At 43.6% G+C, this 16153-nt stretch overlaps 1 protein-coding gene across 1 annotated transcript in view; it reads left to right on the top strand.

Annotated features, from left to right (window-relative positions):
- The window catches only part of PLAGL1 (PLAG1 like zinc finger 1), an 89597-nt gene that overhangs the window by 11798 nt on the left and 61646 nt on the right, over positions 1-16153 (top strand). The gene's annotated exons all lie outside the window — the stretch shown is intronic.

The raw sequence follows: 16153 nt of genomic DNA, 5'->3' as shown, positions 1-16153 counted from the left end.
ACATTAGTTATGCTTAATTCACTTTTTCATACTTTTGTTAACTGCCGCAAGGGCTAGAAGCATACTTTTTTTTGTTAATAAATGCTTAGATTCTGACACTGTAACATGATTCTGGTACCTGTTCTAAGTTGCCTCCATCCTAATGGAGCCCAAAGTCATATCTGAGCTTGCTCCTTCCCACTGTAAAGGGACCAGCAGAGCTTGCATATTAGATTTTGAACATCTGCACCATCAGTAGTGCTGGTATCTCATTTGGGCAGAGCTTGAACATACCACCACGTTCTTCAATTTGAGTCCTGCTTCACCAGTTACCATGCCTTAAACACAGCACTTTCCAAAGGTGCATAGGGGGTTTGATGCTTCTCTCTCTCTTGTTTTAATGGGAATTGAGCTTCCAAAAATCTCTTAGACAGTTTTGAAAACCTTGGCCTAAAACTCCTTATTGGTTCCTAGGAGCTATTTTGGTACAGCAAGCAACTCTCAACTCAATGTGTAGTTTTCAGGTCCTGAATGTGTGTATACAAAAAAATATAATAGAATAAATTTAAGTTAAATTGGTCCTGCTGTCTCACACGTTTGTTAGCTTAAAAACATAGTCTTCATTACTGCTCCATGTAGACAAGACTTTGGGCAAGTAACCATTTCTGGTGTTCATTGGATAAACACCATTTTTTTTGTATTGGGATATTTAATCAGTGTTTATTGATTAAAAGTAAAAAAAAATGGAAGCTGTCAGGACCCCAGCTACTGAGGGGAAGGAGGAGCAGCAGATCAAGGCCAGGGGCTGGTTGGAGCAGACATGAGAATGTGGTCTGAGTTCAGTCTACAGGGTCATGGCCAGAAGCAGCAGTCAATCCCAGTGTTGTGCCACAGCATCAAGTCATAGTCAAGGTTGATGAGCTGTAGCAGGTCAGAGCCAAGTGAACCAGCTGAAGTAGGAATGGAGGCACGTCAAAAAGTCAGGAGTGGAGCTGGGGGCCAGGAACTGAGGGAATGCAAGGCATCAGGAGCAGAGCTAGGGGGCAAGGATCAGGGACCAGGACCAGGACCAGGCCAGATACCAGGAGCAAGGCAAGGCATCAGGAGTGCAGAGCAAGGTCTGTTTGCAGCAGCAAGCCAGGTATCTGCCTAACTGCACAGACAGGCTGCAGGTGTTTGGCCCAGGCACACTATTTAAGACCTTGGGAAATCAGGAAACACAGTAGGCTCTACCAGTCAGAACCTCTATGGGTAGGACATCCCAGGTTGTTTGAACCTGTAGGGATCATAGGCTGCTGTTTTCTGTTTCAATAGAGGTGGTAGTGTGGATACAGCAACTGCCCAGGAGTTTGCAGATCCAGGTTCCAGACCAGCAGATCCTCACAAAAGCCCTGAACATAATTGTGATCTAGAATCTGATTATTAAATAATAATTCTTCAGCCCTTTATTGAATGGGTTCATATTTTGAAGGTTATTTTCCCTAAAAATAATCTCTGCTGGAATTTGCAGAGAACCTGAAACAATAGCATTGAAATAAGCTTGAATTGCATCTCCCATTTCTCTCAAAGGAATGAAAATTCTGAAGATGACATTTACATTATTGCTAACATGATTAAGTATTTCACTGTTGACTATTTGAATAGAAACATCAAGCTAACTTTTGTTATATAGTAGCAGATATTGGAGATGAAAGTGGGTGGAGAAAGAACTCACCACTAAAGTGCCTCCTCATAGTTGAATGTGGCATAGCAGGCTCTCGCTTCTCTAGTGCCCCAGCGATGTTCTCTATTCACATAACTCAGCCCTCCAGAGTGGCAACAATTTAGACCCACCCCTCTTGGGGTACAAAATCCAATAAAATAAAAGGCTATGTCCTTACAAAAAGATCCTCAACCCCCTCCTCTCAGCCATTCTTATTTCCTTCCTAAGCCTCATGCCACTAAGGGAACCCACACCCTCTCACTCCACTGGGCTCTAGTCCAGGGAATCCGTGACCAGCTGCCAAGGCCTGCTCCATTCAACTGCTTGGTGCTGCCTTCCTGGACTCTTTCCTATCATAGCCTTCCTCAGGACTTCTCCTCTACAGCTTTTCTAAGTTCACCCTACTTTCAAGGCTACCCAGGGCCCTCCCCTGGAATCCAACAACATCCCAAACCAACAAATATAAACTTAAACCCACTTCCACCCTGCTTGGGCTTGACTTGGATCCTTGTCTTGTTTCTCTTGCCTTATTCCCCATGCAAATGCCTCTGAGGGCTCACTGTCTGGAAGTCTGCTTCTTGTCCTTCTTTCAGGGTGTATGCACCATCAGAGCCTGTGCCACCTACTGGCCTCTCTGTCTTGCTCCTAGCGTTCTGCCAGCCATCTCTGCTTAGGTGAGGATCTCAGCATTTGCTCTTCCCCTGGGGAAAGAAGGAGAATAAATCTAACTTTAGTCCTGCAGAGTGAATACAGAATTTCTTCTTCTCCTCCCTACAGCCTTTTCTGCGCTAGGCTTCCTGCATTTATAGTCACAACCCAGCTGGGGTTCATGTCTAATTAAGCCTATCCCACTCTCCAGGTGCAACCTTGTACTCTAATTGGCATCTCAGGCATACATTAACTCTTTTGGAGCCTGTGTGAGGTATATACCCCATCAGAGGGCATAGTAGAGCAGTCAGCAGCTATCAAAAATTGTTAGGGTGGAGAACAAGGAATTCCTCACAAAACCTTCAAATTTAACTTGATCTTTGTCCTTGCCCAAGAAGGGGAGGGAAGGATACAACATTCTTTCTCCAGTGCCAAAAGCCTTAATTACTAGGTACCAAAACACCAAAGCTGGTTCCACACCTTACTGCATGCCAGCATCCCCAATTATAACAATTGGTTAGGGAACAATCTTCAGCTTTCCACTTGGTAAGTTCTACAGTGTAGTTACATATTTCCATAGCAACCATCTGCAGCAGATTGAAAGTTTGGTAGCAGCATAACATTTTAGAAAGCCAATATAAAAACGTTATACAATGGATAGTTTCCTGTGCATGTTATTAATTAGTTGATAGAAGTCCATTTTTTTAGTGGACTTAACAATCAACATCACGCACTTCCTCACTGCTGACAATTTTCTTAGCTTAAGTCTCTTAAATGCTCTACAGCTGTTTTCCTTAGATGACCTTAATTTCTCCAAATTGGAGACCTCAAACCAAACATGACCACCTCGCAGAGGGAATGTTGTAAATTAGAGTGACCTTTTGGTGACTGGGGATAGAAATGTCAAATGCCAGTTCTTTCATGACACATTGGCCCATACTGAATGTATTGAATGTCAAGTTGGGAGCTAAAAAGGGCACATGATTGGTTGAAATCTAATAAGAAAGACTGATGATCTTTTGGTGACCTCTTATTGAAAGGTCAAAGTTCAAATTTAGGATTTTTTAAAATTCTTTTTGCAAGCTTTTCCTCTTCTGGAGTTTCTTTTCCATTATGAATTACATAAATCCTGGGTTCTTTCTCTCTCCAATGCTGGAAAAGTAGCCTGTGAATTTAATAAAGTTCAAGATTATACCTGAAAAGGGGTATACAAATAGGTGAATCCCATAAGAATGTCTTTTAATCTTTCAGTGACCTCTGAGGGAATGGTCATAGTTGACATTCTGCTGTATTTGACATTTGGATAATGAATGAGTGAACCAAATTTCAAGATTCTAGCTCAACAGAGGAATGGAAAATAACTGTCTGTTGCTTGTATTCTTATTTCTCAGAGCTCCTTCATTCTGTGAAGGTATTTCTTTCCTCTTCTGCCTTCCTACAGAGCTCTTGAGCCATGGGCCTTGTTATTCTAATACAAGGTGACTCAGATTTCACTATTCCTTCCGCATTCCCCAGTACTTAAGAGAACCTTGCACAGAAAAGAGCCAACCTTTTATCTAACCGAGCTTCAGGTTTGTTTGCATCATTCAAGAGAAGAGATATAATACTATGAAAGATGAAATAGCAAGGACTAATATTTTTACATAACCAAACTAGCATGATGAGTATTGTAGACTTAGTGCTACATTTTGGCTTCCTGTTTGAACAAAGGTGCAAGGAGCCTCTCCTTACCAGTTCAAAAGCCAGGCAGAATGTTGACATTACTAACAGTATCTAAGGCCTGGTCCACACTATGCAGTTAAATCGATTTAAACAGCATTAAATCGATTTAACGCTGTACCTGTCCACACTACAACACACTTTAAATTGATTTTAAGGGCTCTTAAAATCGATTTATGTACTCCTCCCCAATGAGAGGAGTAACGCTAAAATCGATATTACTATATCGATTTAGGATTAGTGTGGACGGAAATCGAAGTTATTGGCCTCATCATTTTACAGTAGCTACCCACAGTGCACCACTCCAGAAATCGACGCTAGCCTCCGACCATGGATGCACACCACCGAATTAATGTGCCCTAGTGTGGACCCATAAAATGGATTTTATAATATCGGTTTTATAAAACCAGTTTTAGTTATTTCGATTTTATGCTGTAGTGTAGACGTAGCCCAAGTAACAATTCCAACCAGCACTCAAGATGAGAAAGGGTCTGATTATGTCTCTATAACTAGTCTTCAAGTCAGGGTGACGGGACAAACTCCCCATTTTGAACTCTCTCTCTATCTGAGAAACAGATAATTATACTGACTTTTCACCCAGTGGCAGTATCTGTTCAGCAGTTACTCATGAGCCATACATCTCATTCTGTTATCATAGTGCTGCGTGGTTAATTTATCTAATAGAAGAAACAAGAAGGAAGGGAAGAAAATAGCCAAAGGACTTTGGTAAATGTGTAATATTCTTGATGGTCAGGGATATATGCAGTCTTGGGAAATCAGAATTTTTCTGTCACACCAAATACTCCCCAGAAAGGATGTCCCTAAAATTAGAAATTGTATTTTATTTCTTTTTGCTTAGAAGAAAAATAAACTCACTCCACAAATTGTAATTCAACTCTTGAACTATTATTTAAATTTACAGGAACTAATTCTACAAGTTCAATAAAGTAGTTTTAACATATGTCCCCTGCTTCCGTGACCTATAAGTTCAGTGACGGGCTGGGTCTCCATTAGCATTTTTCAGGAAGTCTCCCACTGTTGCAGTTCCACTCGTGGCAACATTTGTGAGAATGTTGGTTTAGACCAGGCCTGCACAACTTGTAAAGCGGCGAGGGCCACATTACTCCAAAGAAAACAGCTGAGAGCCGAAACCCCCCAGCCCCGCGGAAACACCCCCCCCCAGGACCTCCCGGCCCACGGAAACACCCCGCCTCAGCACCGCCCAACCCTGCAGAAACAAACCCTCCTTCCCCAGCGCTGCCCCACCGAAGCAGCTGTGGGCCAAAAAGGAAGGTTGGGTGTGGGGAGGTGATACTTGATTTTAAATCAATCAGCTGAAGAGGTGGCTGGGAGATGTCAGGGGCAAATTAAAGGGCCCGGGGCTCCGGCGGCTGGGGGAAACCAGAGCTTTACAGGGCTGGGGCAGGGATTTAAAGGGTCCAGAGCTCCTGCCACTGAGGGGAGCCCGAGCCCTTTAAATCCCAGCCCTAGCCCATCTGCTGGAGCCGCGGCCAGGATTCAAAGGGCTCTGGGCTGCCTGCAGCCGCCGGGGAGCCCTGAGCCCTTTAAATCTCAGCCGCGGCCGGGAATCTCTGTGGGCAGCCCAGACCCCTTTGATTCCCCGTCGCAGGCCGCACAGTGAGCCTCTGCGGGCTGCATGCGGCCCGCTGGCCGTATGTTGTGCAGGCCTGGTTTAGACATTGTTTTCACTGCTGGATTGGCCACCATGGCTCACTGCAAGTCTAGATGACATGGTGGTAAAAATACATGCCCCATTCCTACACTAGTACTTCTACTGTTGCTAGCACCAGGGCAGTGCTAGTGTAGTGATTGGAGACTTCCTGAAAAATGGTAGCATAGATAAGGCTAGAGAGAGTTAAATGTTAACACCTGATCCATGGCATATTCAAATGGTGTTTACTGTGATCTTAAATTGGTCTTTTTACATCTGGGATCAAAGGACATGAAGGATCCGAACATTTGTGTATGAGAGTACTGTATGTGAAAAAGTGTCTCATCACTGACAACCTCCCTCGTAGCTAGATGTAACACACTCTCTCTTCTCTCCCACCCTCTGCCGACAGTCTCTCCCACCAGACAGTGGTCTCTCTTTCCATAACCTGGCCCTCCAATCAGATCAGATTAAGTTCACTGCTTTCAAGGTAATAGAAAGTCCAACAGAACAAGAGTCCTGATGTTCTTCCAAAAAGGTCTTCAGCCCTATCTCTGGGCTGCATGGTCCTCACACCCTTCTCTTAGAGCTCCCAGTCATCCTTATCCCCATGAATGGGACTTCAGATCACCTTCTCTGGTGGCTGGTAGGGGAACCCAGGCCTTCCCACTACACCAGGTTCTAGCTCATGAACTGCTCCGCACAACTCCTTGTTGTTGGATCCTTAGACTGCTCTCCATCCAACGTTTTTCAGGCTCTCCCCTTCCGAGGCTAAACCTTCATTCAGGGCCAGGGCTTTCATGCTCCTACCAAACTCCCAAACCATAAAATATGTACATAACCCATTTCTCATCCCAACTTGGGCTCACTTGAACTTTGGACCCCTCTCCACTTTTTCTTGCTCTGTTCCCTAATGGAATGCCTCCCGGGGCTCTCTCCCTACAGTTTCAGTTCCTGACCCTTTTGTTAGGATTTCCTACCAAAGCCTGCTCCATGTCTCTCCTAGCTGCCTACCAGACCTCTACACTTAGGAGAGGATCCCAGAGCCAACTCTTTTTTACCTTGGGTTTCCTCCTTAACCGTCCTGGTGACTACATTCTCTAATCCCAGAGAGTGACTGGAAAGTTCTTCACACTCTCTCTGCAGCACCCTTCTGCTCTCCGCTGCCTCAGGGAAGCTTGACCTACCCTCCAGGTGCAGCTCAGTATGCCTCTTAGGCCCAACTAATGCTTTCAGAGCCTGTGTGGAGTACACACCTCATCATATAACACCCTAATTAGTAGTGGAATTGGGAAACTAAGCCTCTCCTGAAAGCCAGTCCTACAGATGTTGAAGAATTTACATACTGAAACATATCCCCTTCAGTAGTCAATGTATCAGCACAGGCGTGATTGAAAGCAGAAGCCTTAATACCTCTGGGAATTGTGAGAAAATGGAAAGACTCAGAAAAGCACTGAGACATATAATGGAATCCAGTTACCCTAATTAGGACCCACTGTTAAGGATCCCAATATTTAATAATAAATCAACAGTCCTGTTGCTCCTCATTTCTATATGTTAAATTCTTTATGTCTAGGTAGAAGTCTTTGCTTAGCAATAGTCCTGGATTAGTCCTAGTTCTGGGCACCACATTTCTGGAAAGATGTGGACAAATTGGAAACAGTCCAGAGAAGAGCAACAAAAATGATTAAAGGTCTAGAAAACATGACCTATGAGGGAAGATTTGAAAAAAAAAAAAAGGTTTTTTTAGTCTGGAAAAGAGAAGACAGAGGGGACATAACAGTTTTCAAGTAAATAAAAGGTTGTTACAAGGAGGAGGGAGAAAAATTGTTTTTCTTAACCTTTCAGGATAAGACAAGAAGCAACAGGCTTAAATCGCAGCAAAGGAGGTTTAAGTTGGACATTAGGAAAAACTTCCTAACTGTCAGGGTGGTTAAGCACTGGAAGAAATTGCCTAGGGAGGTTGTGGAATCTCTATCATCGGAGATTTTTAAGAGCAGGTTAGACAAACACCTGTCATGGTCTAGATAAACACATGGTCTAGATAATACTTGGTCCTGCCATGAGTGCAGGGGACTGGACTAGAGGATCTCTCGAGGTCCCTTCCAGTCTTATGATTCTATGATTAAGAAGCATTAGAAGGTGGCATTATCTATGTGTTTCCTGTGGCAGAATGTAACTTTTCATTCATGCCGCTTGGGTGCTTGTCTACATTTGGGGCCTGCTACAAGCTGATGTAAAGAGCTGCAAAAAGAAAGCTAGTTGCTGCAGACAACCAGAAGTTTTATTGATCCTATAAAATTTAAGAAACAATGCTGCATATTCTTGGGTGCCATCTACTGGCATTTTATCTATCACTGTCTACCTATATTCCGGGGTGAGCAAACTATGGCCCGCAGGCCACATCCGGCCCACCAGCTGATTTAATCCGGTCCTCGAGCTCCCACTGGGGAACAGGGTTAGGGGCTTGACCTGCTCCTGTGCTCCAGCCAGGCAGCGGGGTTGGGGGCCGCTCCATGCATACGTGCCTCGGCTTCGCAAGGCTCCCGAAAGCAGCGGCATGTCCTCTCTCTGGCTTCTATACGTAGGGGAAGCCAGAGGACACTGCATGCTGCCCCCGCCTGAAGTGCTGCCCCTGCAGTTCCCATTGGCTGGGAACTGTGGCCAATGGGAGCTGCAGAGGTGGCGCCCGTGAACGGGGCAGTGCACAGAGCCACCTAGCTGCACCTCTGCATAGGAGTCGGAGGGGAGACATGCCGTTGTTTCCAGGAGCTGCTTGAGGTAAGTGCCGCCCAGAGCTTGCACCCCTGAGCCCCTCCCATGCCCTGGCCCCATCCCTGATCCCCCTTTTGCCTTCCAAACTCCTCAATCCTAGTCCGGAGCACCCTCCTGCACCCTAAACCCCTCATTCCCAGATGCACCCCATGTCATGGTATAACCCCCACTCTGAACCTTAGCGTCCAAAAGATGGGGTACCAGCATGAATCCCCCTAAGCTTAATTACCAGCTTAGATCTTGTAGTGCTGCCACCAACCAGGACTTGCAGTGCCTGGTACACTCTGGTCCCCCACAAAACCTTCCTAGAGGACCCCAAGCCCAGACCCCTTGGATCTTACACCAGGAAAGTAAACCCTTTCTCCCACCGTTGCCTCTCCCAGGCTTTCCCTCCCTGGGTTATCTGGAAGATCACTGTGATTCAAACTCCTTGAATCTTAAAACAGAGAGGAGTGCACCTTGCCCCCTCCTCTTTCCCCCTCCCCAGGAGGTAATACAGATTCAAGCTCCGTGAATCTAAAACAGAGGGATTCCACCTTCCCCCCTCCCTTCTCTCTCCCTGTCCCCCACCAGTTTCCTGGTGAGTACAGACTCAATTCCCTTGAGCCTCAACAAGGGGAAAAAAATCAATCAGGTCTTAAAAACGAAAAGTTTTTAATAAAAGAAAGAAAAAAAGTAAAGTTGTCTCTGTAATTAAGATGGTAAAGGTTACAGGGTCTTTCAGCTTATAGACACTAGAGAGAGGCCTTCCCCCCAGCACAAATACAAATTAAAATCCTTCCAGCAAAATACACATTTGCAAATAAAGAAAACAATCAAAAAGACTAAACCGCCTTTCTACTGGTACTTACTATTTAAACAGAAAATTAGAGAGCCCGTAGGTATGTCTGGTCACTCTCAGAAGCCAGAGAGAACAACAGACAAATAAACAACACAAAAAAAAGACTTTCCTCCACCGAGATTTGAAAGTATCTTGTCTTCTGATTGGTCCTCTGGTCAGGTGGTCCAGGTTCACTGCTTGTAACCCTTTACAGGTAAAAGAGACATTAACCCTTAACTATCTGTTTATGACATCCCAGAGCCTGCATCTCCAGCCAGAGCCCTCTTCCCTGACACTCCAACACCCTGTCCCAGCCTGGAACCCTCTCCCACACTCTGAGCTCCTTCCTGGCCCCACCCCAGAGCATGGACCCCCAGCCAGAGCCCTCACCCCCTCCTGCACCCCAACCCCAATTTTGTGAGCGTTCATAGCCCGCCATACAAATTCCATACCCAGATGTGGCCCTTGGCCAAAAAGTTTTCCTACCTCTGCTATATACAGACCTCTCTTTTATGTAACAGTCTTGTAACAGGCCAAAGAGACACAATCTTCTCCTCAACCCCTACAGGTCACCTTTAACAGTGTATGACAGATCCGAAAAAATATATGCAAATAACCTGTGAAGATATCAAGACTCCGATCCTGAAGTCCTTATTCGGGCAAAACTTCCATAGGAAGTGAATAGTCCCTTTGCAGAACTGGAGCCTAAATCAGTAAAAAGATGTGTGTAGGTTTAAAAATGACAAACTATTGTATTTTTAACAAAATCTTACGACATAGCTCACTAAGTTTAGACATCACTTTTTCATACTTAACAATGACAAAACAAGTACGTAAAACAGGGCAGGAAATGCATTTATGGGCGCTGTGCTAGGTATTTGCAATATCAGTAGCGAGTATATGAAACTGAGGGATTCTAAAATAATTTAAGCAAGATGTGAAATTAGCATGTTGATTTACATAAGTCAGATCTATTTTTATGATTTATTTCTGCTACAGAAATGGGTGTTACATATGACCAGATCCCCACCCCACCCCTTTTTTGGGGGGGGGGAGGCGAAGGGGGAGTTTCAAGGCATGATTGGTCTATATCAGGGGTAGGCAACCTATGGCACGCGTGCCAAAGGCGGCACGCGAGCTGATTTTTCACTGGCACTCACACTGCCTGGGTCCTGGCCACCGTCCAGGGGGCTCTGCATTTTAATTTAATTTTAAATGAAGCTTCTTAAACATTTAAAAAACCTTATTTACTTTACAGACAACAATAGTTTAGTTATATATTATAGACTTATAGAAAGAGACCTTCTAAAAATGTTAAAATGTATTATTGGCACACAAAACCTTAAATTAGAGTGAATAAATGAAGACTCGGCACACCACTTCTGAAAGGTTGCCGACCCCTGGTCTATGTGGTAGGATGCAGGCATATCTCTCTGTTCTTTACTATAGCTTGAATCCTCATGTTTGGAAACTTGGCAGCCTGTAGTGTTTGATTTCTTCATAGTGAGCTGTGTAGGAAAATGAAAAAAGACAGTGTTAGAGCCAAGTCTTTTGTAAAACCACTGTTTAGCTCCAGAAGGCTTGTTGGCCTTTTCTGATAGTTTGTTGCAAGGGAGCACAATGCTTCAGAGAGACAAAACAACCCCCACCCCCTCTTTTTTTCCCGTGTTGTCAAATAAGTTGAGTAAAGTTGTGATGAGTGTCCCTCCTGGTATCCTAAAATGCATATTCAGCTTCAAATCCAAACCACTGAAAATAGTTTAGTTGATATGCTGAGGAAGGACGTAACCTGAGAAAATCCTTTTTCACATGATTTCATGTGAATGGGTTTCTCATTTGCTTTCTTCTAGCTAAATCCAGAATTTGAACTGGTGATCCAATATTGTTTATGCAGGCACACTGAAATGGAGATTTCCTTCCCTCTGCTTTGGAATATATATTATTTTAGATATGTGTCTTGGTCTTTTAGAGAGACAAGGTGGGTGAGGGGATATCTTTTATTGGACCAACTTCTGTTGGGGAGGGACAAGCTTTTGAGCTACACAGAACTCTTCTTCAAGTGTTCTAGGTCACTTGTCATTTAAAAACTCACACTTTTATGAATTTTTAGTTTTAGTTTCATTGATTCCTATAACAACTATCTGCATATAATACCTTCTCTGTGGGACTTGGTCATGAACATCCTAGCCCTGATCCAGCACATGCTTATCTTTAAACACAAAGTAATTCCACTGAAGTAAATGATCACAGGTTACTGGTTAAATTAATAATGTGCATAAACGCTTTGCTAGATCAGGATCAGAGGGTTCAGTTCCTTGCAGGATCAAACACTGAGACTGTATTTGGGCTGTATAAGCAGGAGCATCGCCAGCAGATCGAGGGACGTCGTCATTCCCCTCTATTTGGCATTGGTGAGGCCTCCTCTGGAGTACTGTGTCCAGTTTTGGGCCCCACACTACAAGAAGGGTGTGGAAAAATTGGAAAGAGTCCAGCAGAGGGCAGCAAAAATGATTAGGGGGCTGGAGCACATGACTTTTGAGGAGAGGCTGAGGTAACTGGGATTGTTTAGTCTGCAGAAGAGAAGAATGAGGAGGGGAATTGATAGCTGCTTTCAACTACCTGAAAGGGGGTTCCAAAGAGGATGGATCTAGACTGTTCTCAGTGGTACCTGATGACAGAACAAGGAGTAATGGTCTCAAGTTGCAGTGGGGGAGATTTAGGTTGGATATTAGGAAAAACTTTTTCACTAGGAGGGTGGTGAAACAGTGGAATGTGTTACCTAGGGAAGTGGTGGAATCTCCTTCCTTAAAGATTTTTAAGGTCAGGCTTGACAAAGCCCTGGTTAGGATGATTTAGCTGGGAATTGGTCCTGCTTTGAGCAGGGGGTTGGACTAGATGATCTCCTGAGGTCCCTTCCAACCCTGATATTTTATGATTCTATGATTCTATGTTCCTGCAGTTTTGTCTGAGTAAGGCATGTGGGGTCAGTCCCTATGGGTATGTCTATACAAAAACTGGGAGCATGTTTCTCAGTTCAGATAGACAGATGCTAGCTCTGCTCAAGCTAGCATGCTAAAAATAGCAGTGTGGCTGCAGCAGCACGGGTGCTGGCTTGGGTATGTACTCAGGTAGCTACTGTCCGCATTGCTGTGGCCATACTGCTATTTTTAGCATGCTAACTCAAGCTGAGCTAGAATGTGTCTGTCAACTGCTGGGAGGCATGTTCCCAACTGCATATAACCACACCCTAATTGTCTTTGTATGCTATACTTAACAGCAATTTCATGAAGTTCTATTTTTACTGTCCAAATACAAAATTTAAAATGGTCTTATGATTATTACAGAGACTCGCCTCCTGCTGTATCCTATTATTCGTTGCCCAGTATATTATCAACTTAAAAAAATTATTGCTATTACATATTACAGTAGCAGCTAGAGGCTTCATCCAAGATCAGGGCCCCACTGTGCTAGGTGCTGTACACACATACATAAATAGACACAGCTGCTGCCCCAATGAATTTACAGATTAAATAAACAAGACTGACAAAGGGTGGGAGAAATGAAGTGTTGTTATTACCCTTTTACAAGTGGGGAACTGAGGCACAGAGAGCCTGCCTAAGGTCTGGGGCAAAAGTGGGAATTGGACCCAGATATCCTGAGTCCTAGTTTTTAACCACAAGTCCGTGCTTCTTTTAATATCTTATGAATTTAGGCATCTGGTGTTTTTATCATAGAAGCTTAAAAGTTGGAGGGAAATAATCAAACTGATAGTTATTTGTTTTGTCAGTCAGATTTGTACACTTCTTTTTTCCCTTTGGCTTGCTGGCTGCTAGATTATAACTTTATATTGAGGTTCTCTCCGATGTACTTGCAATTTAATTGGATTTTAATGGAACTTTTTAAAATTTAATCTGTAGAGCTTCTGCCTTCCTTAATGCAGTAAGGATGAGCGAGGACCTTGCTTGGTACATCTATTGCCATGGAGACATTGCTGGTCAGGGCAGAATACCATTACGCAATCCAAAGGGCATAATGGTGGTAAAACCATAGTGAGAGTCCCAACGCTGTATCTCAGGACAGGGAAGCTTGTGTATGTGACAAGAGTGCAGTAATGGACAGGACCTTGGCCACTGAGTTTTGTGTTTTTTAGCTAAAATAAGACTTTTTGATAGAGCTTGCTCAGAAGCAGAATATATTTGTCAGTATTTTGAGATTATTGTGAACTTGTGGATATGTGTACTAGTTAGTGCAGGGGATGTCTGGGTTTTATTTCCAACTCTGCAACTCTATGTAAGCTTGGGCAAAACATAGGCCATTAATCTAAGCTCACTGAAGTCAATGGGAGTCTCCTAGTCTGATTGATCTCTGAGATCAATGAATAATGAGGGTGCTCATCACTATTTGAAAATCAAGCCATAATAGCCTTTAGAGGTGCCTTTAAAAATTAGTTTTAAAGAAAAGTATTCCTCAGAAGCCATGTCATTTGTTTTAAAAGAATACCACAAAACTATAAAAAAAACTATGCACAGCACATTAGAGAAACTGAATCCTGAATTGCTTCACTACTTTCCACCTACACCATCTACCTAGTGATTTCATGTTTTCCTTTGTTGTATATCTGTGCGATCCTGTATGGAAGAGATACATTCCTCCCATGACATTTGAAATTCTTTAGCTTTGTTGCTTATACATAAGATTTCCACATCAGGAAACTTCTGCTATGTTAACAAGCCAGCCTTCTGAAATTGGAATACAAGGTTTTCTGTCTGCTAAGGATCAACCAGAGGAAATTGCAATCTCTTTTTAAAAAAAATATTTTGTAATCCCATATACTGAAGAAAAATCCTATAGCAAATATAATAGCCTCTTCCAGTAACTTAAGATTCCATGTTTAGTGTTTGCTGTTCTACGCTATATACGACAGACCCAAAATACACACACACATTCAAGAAGATTCACTCATAGAAAATCCTGATGTGTTATTCTTAACATGGGCCAAATCCTAACCTTGGACGCACATGTGAAGCTTCCTTTAACTTCAATGGAGCTATGCATGTGTCTCCAAAGTTAAAATTTGGTCTTGTATATTAGTCTCTTCCCATTAGGACTCTGTTAATAGTTAAACAGTTTCTACTTTACTATGATATTCTTCCCCTTTTATGAATTAAAGACAGCAGAAACTGTATAAGAAGAAATACAGACAAGCAAACACAAAAGTGTCAGTGATAGTTAAAAGAGAAAAAACAAGCATGGAGAATCATATGGCTTAGGACAATCAACAAATACCTACAATATGGAAGGAAGATAAGGTTTATGGTGTCCCAACTTCCCTTAAGAGAACAAAACCAAATATGTTTTGTTGCTGAGGAGAGAGTTGGAGTCTAGCTACACAGCATGTGTGTTCGTATACACTTTTGATTATTCTGACCATTATATGAAACAATACAAACTAGTCTATGGCCTGCTTACACAGTCTGTAAGAAGTGGATAAGCTCCCACTGGCTCTTCAGCAGGGTGCAGGCAGAAGGGGATGCAGACGTCACCTGTTCTGTGGGGGATGCAGTCCTGCGTGGTGGGGTGGAGACCTCCTGTAAATGAAGTTCTTGTGCCAATTTGAGCACCAGCCAGTGGATCCTGTTCCTCATCTCTTCCTTTGCTGCCTACCCTAAGTCTGCAATTATCCCTCATGTAGTTGCCCTACAGGGGAAATGGTAGGGTGAGTAGAATTATTAAATGCTACCTTTTTGCAGAGAAGATGTGTGCATGTGTATGGGGGAAAGGAAGACACATTTCCTCTCTTCTTGCCCACCACCAATCGCCATGTGGAGGGGTTCTTTACCCAGACGATGACTTGTCCTCACATAATTTCAGGGATGTCAGCAGGGGATGTTTGCTTCAGTCAGAAATCTCTGCTGTTGTCAGCCAACCTGGGAGAAATGCCCTTTCCCACGATGTCAGGCGAACACTGCCTTGTCTGGCATCACCATCAGTTCCCTGGCAGCCAGGGGTAAGAGGCAGAGCCATGGGCTTCCAACAACAGTGTAATGACTGCCAGCCGCAACCTTTCTGTCCTAGTTTTAATACCACTGACATGTTACTGATTTTCCTGCCTCAGCATGCCTTGCAGCTACTGAACTTACCACTTCTTTCTCTCCTCTTGGACTTATTCCTGCCCCCCTGCTCATGCTCTTTTTCCACCCATCCTTCCAAACATCCTCTTCCTCTGTCACTTCCTCTGTCTCAAACCAATGTCATCAGTCCCCATACCTAACCCCAAAATGTCTCAGTTAGAAGCATCTTATTAACAGCTCATTTATTTTTAAAAGTGAAGATGAAATCCTGGATCAATTTAATTCAATGGCATAATCCTACTGATTTCAGCGGGGGCAGGATTTCACACTTGATTTTTAACAATTGTGTCTCTGTACCCTCATCCACTGCCTGAAACCTTTAACGGTAGGGCTACACAGCAACTAGACACCTGTGGCTGGCCCATACCAGCCGACTCAGGCTCGCGGGGATCTGGCTGTGGGGCTGTTTCATTGCTGTGTAGTGTTGTCTTGTTATTATTTGTATTACACAGCTCTAGGCATCCCATCCAAGCATCAAGGACCCATTGTGCTAGGCACTGAACTGACAAATAACAAAGGAAACAGCCTGTGCCCAGAGTGCTTGCAATCTAGGTGTTAGGGTACAACAGATGGATGAAACAGATAATTAGGGTGGGTGGGAGTATGAAATAACATGAATAGAGTTTAGCAGAAAAACAGAAGTCCCCAGAAGGCTTCCAAAATTGCTAACACAGAACCTGATTCTGCTGTCCTTGACTCAGTCAAAA

The sequence above is a fragment of the Gopherus evgoodei genome, chromosome 3, assembly GCF_007399415.2.
Source record: "Gopherus evgoodei ecotype Sinaloan lineage chromosome 3, rGopEvg1_v1.p, whole genome shotgun sequence".
Taxonomy (NCBI): domain Eukaryota; kingdom Metazoa; phylum Chordata; order Testudines; family Testudinidae; genus Gopherus; species Gopherus evgoodei.
Note: the sequence above shows the minus strand (reverse complement) of the source record. Positions and strands in the feature narration are given on the sequence as shown.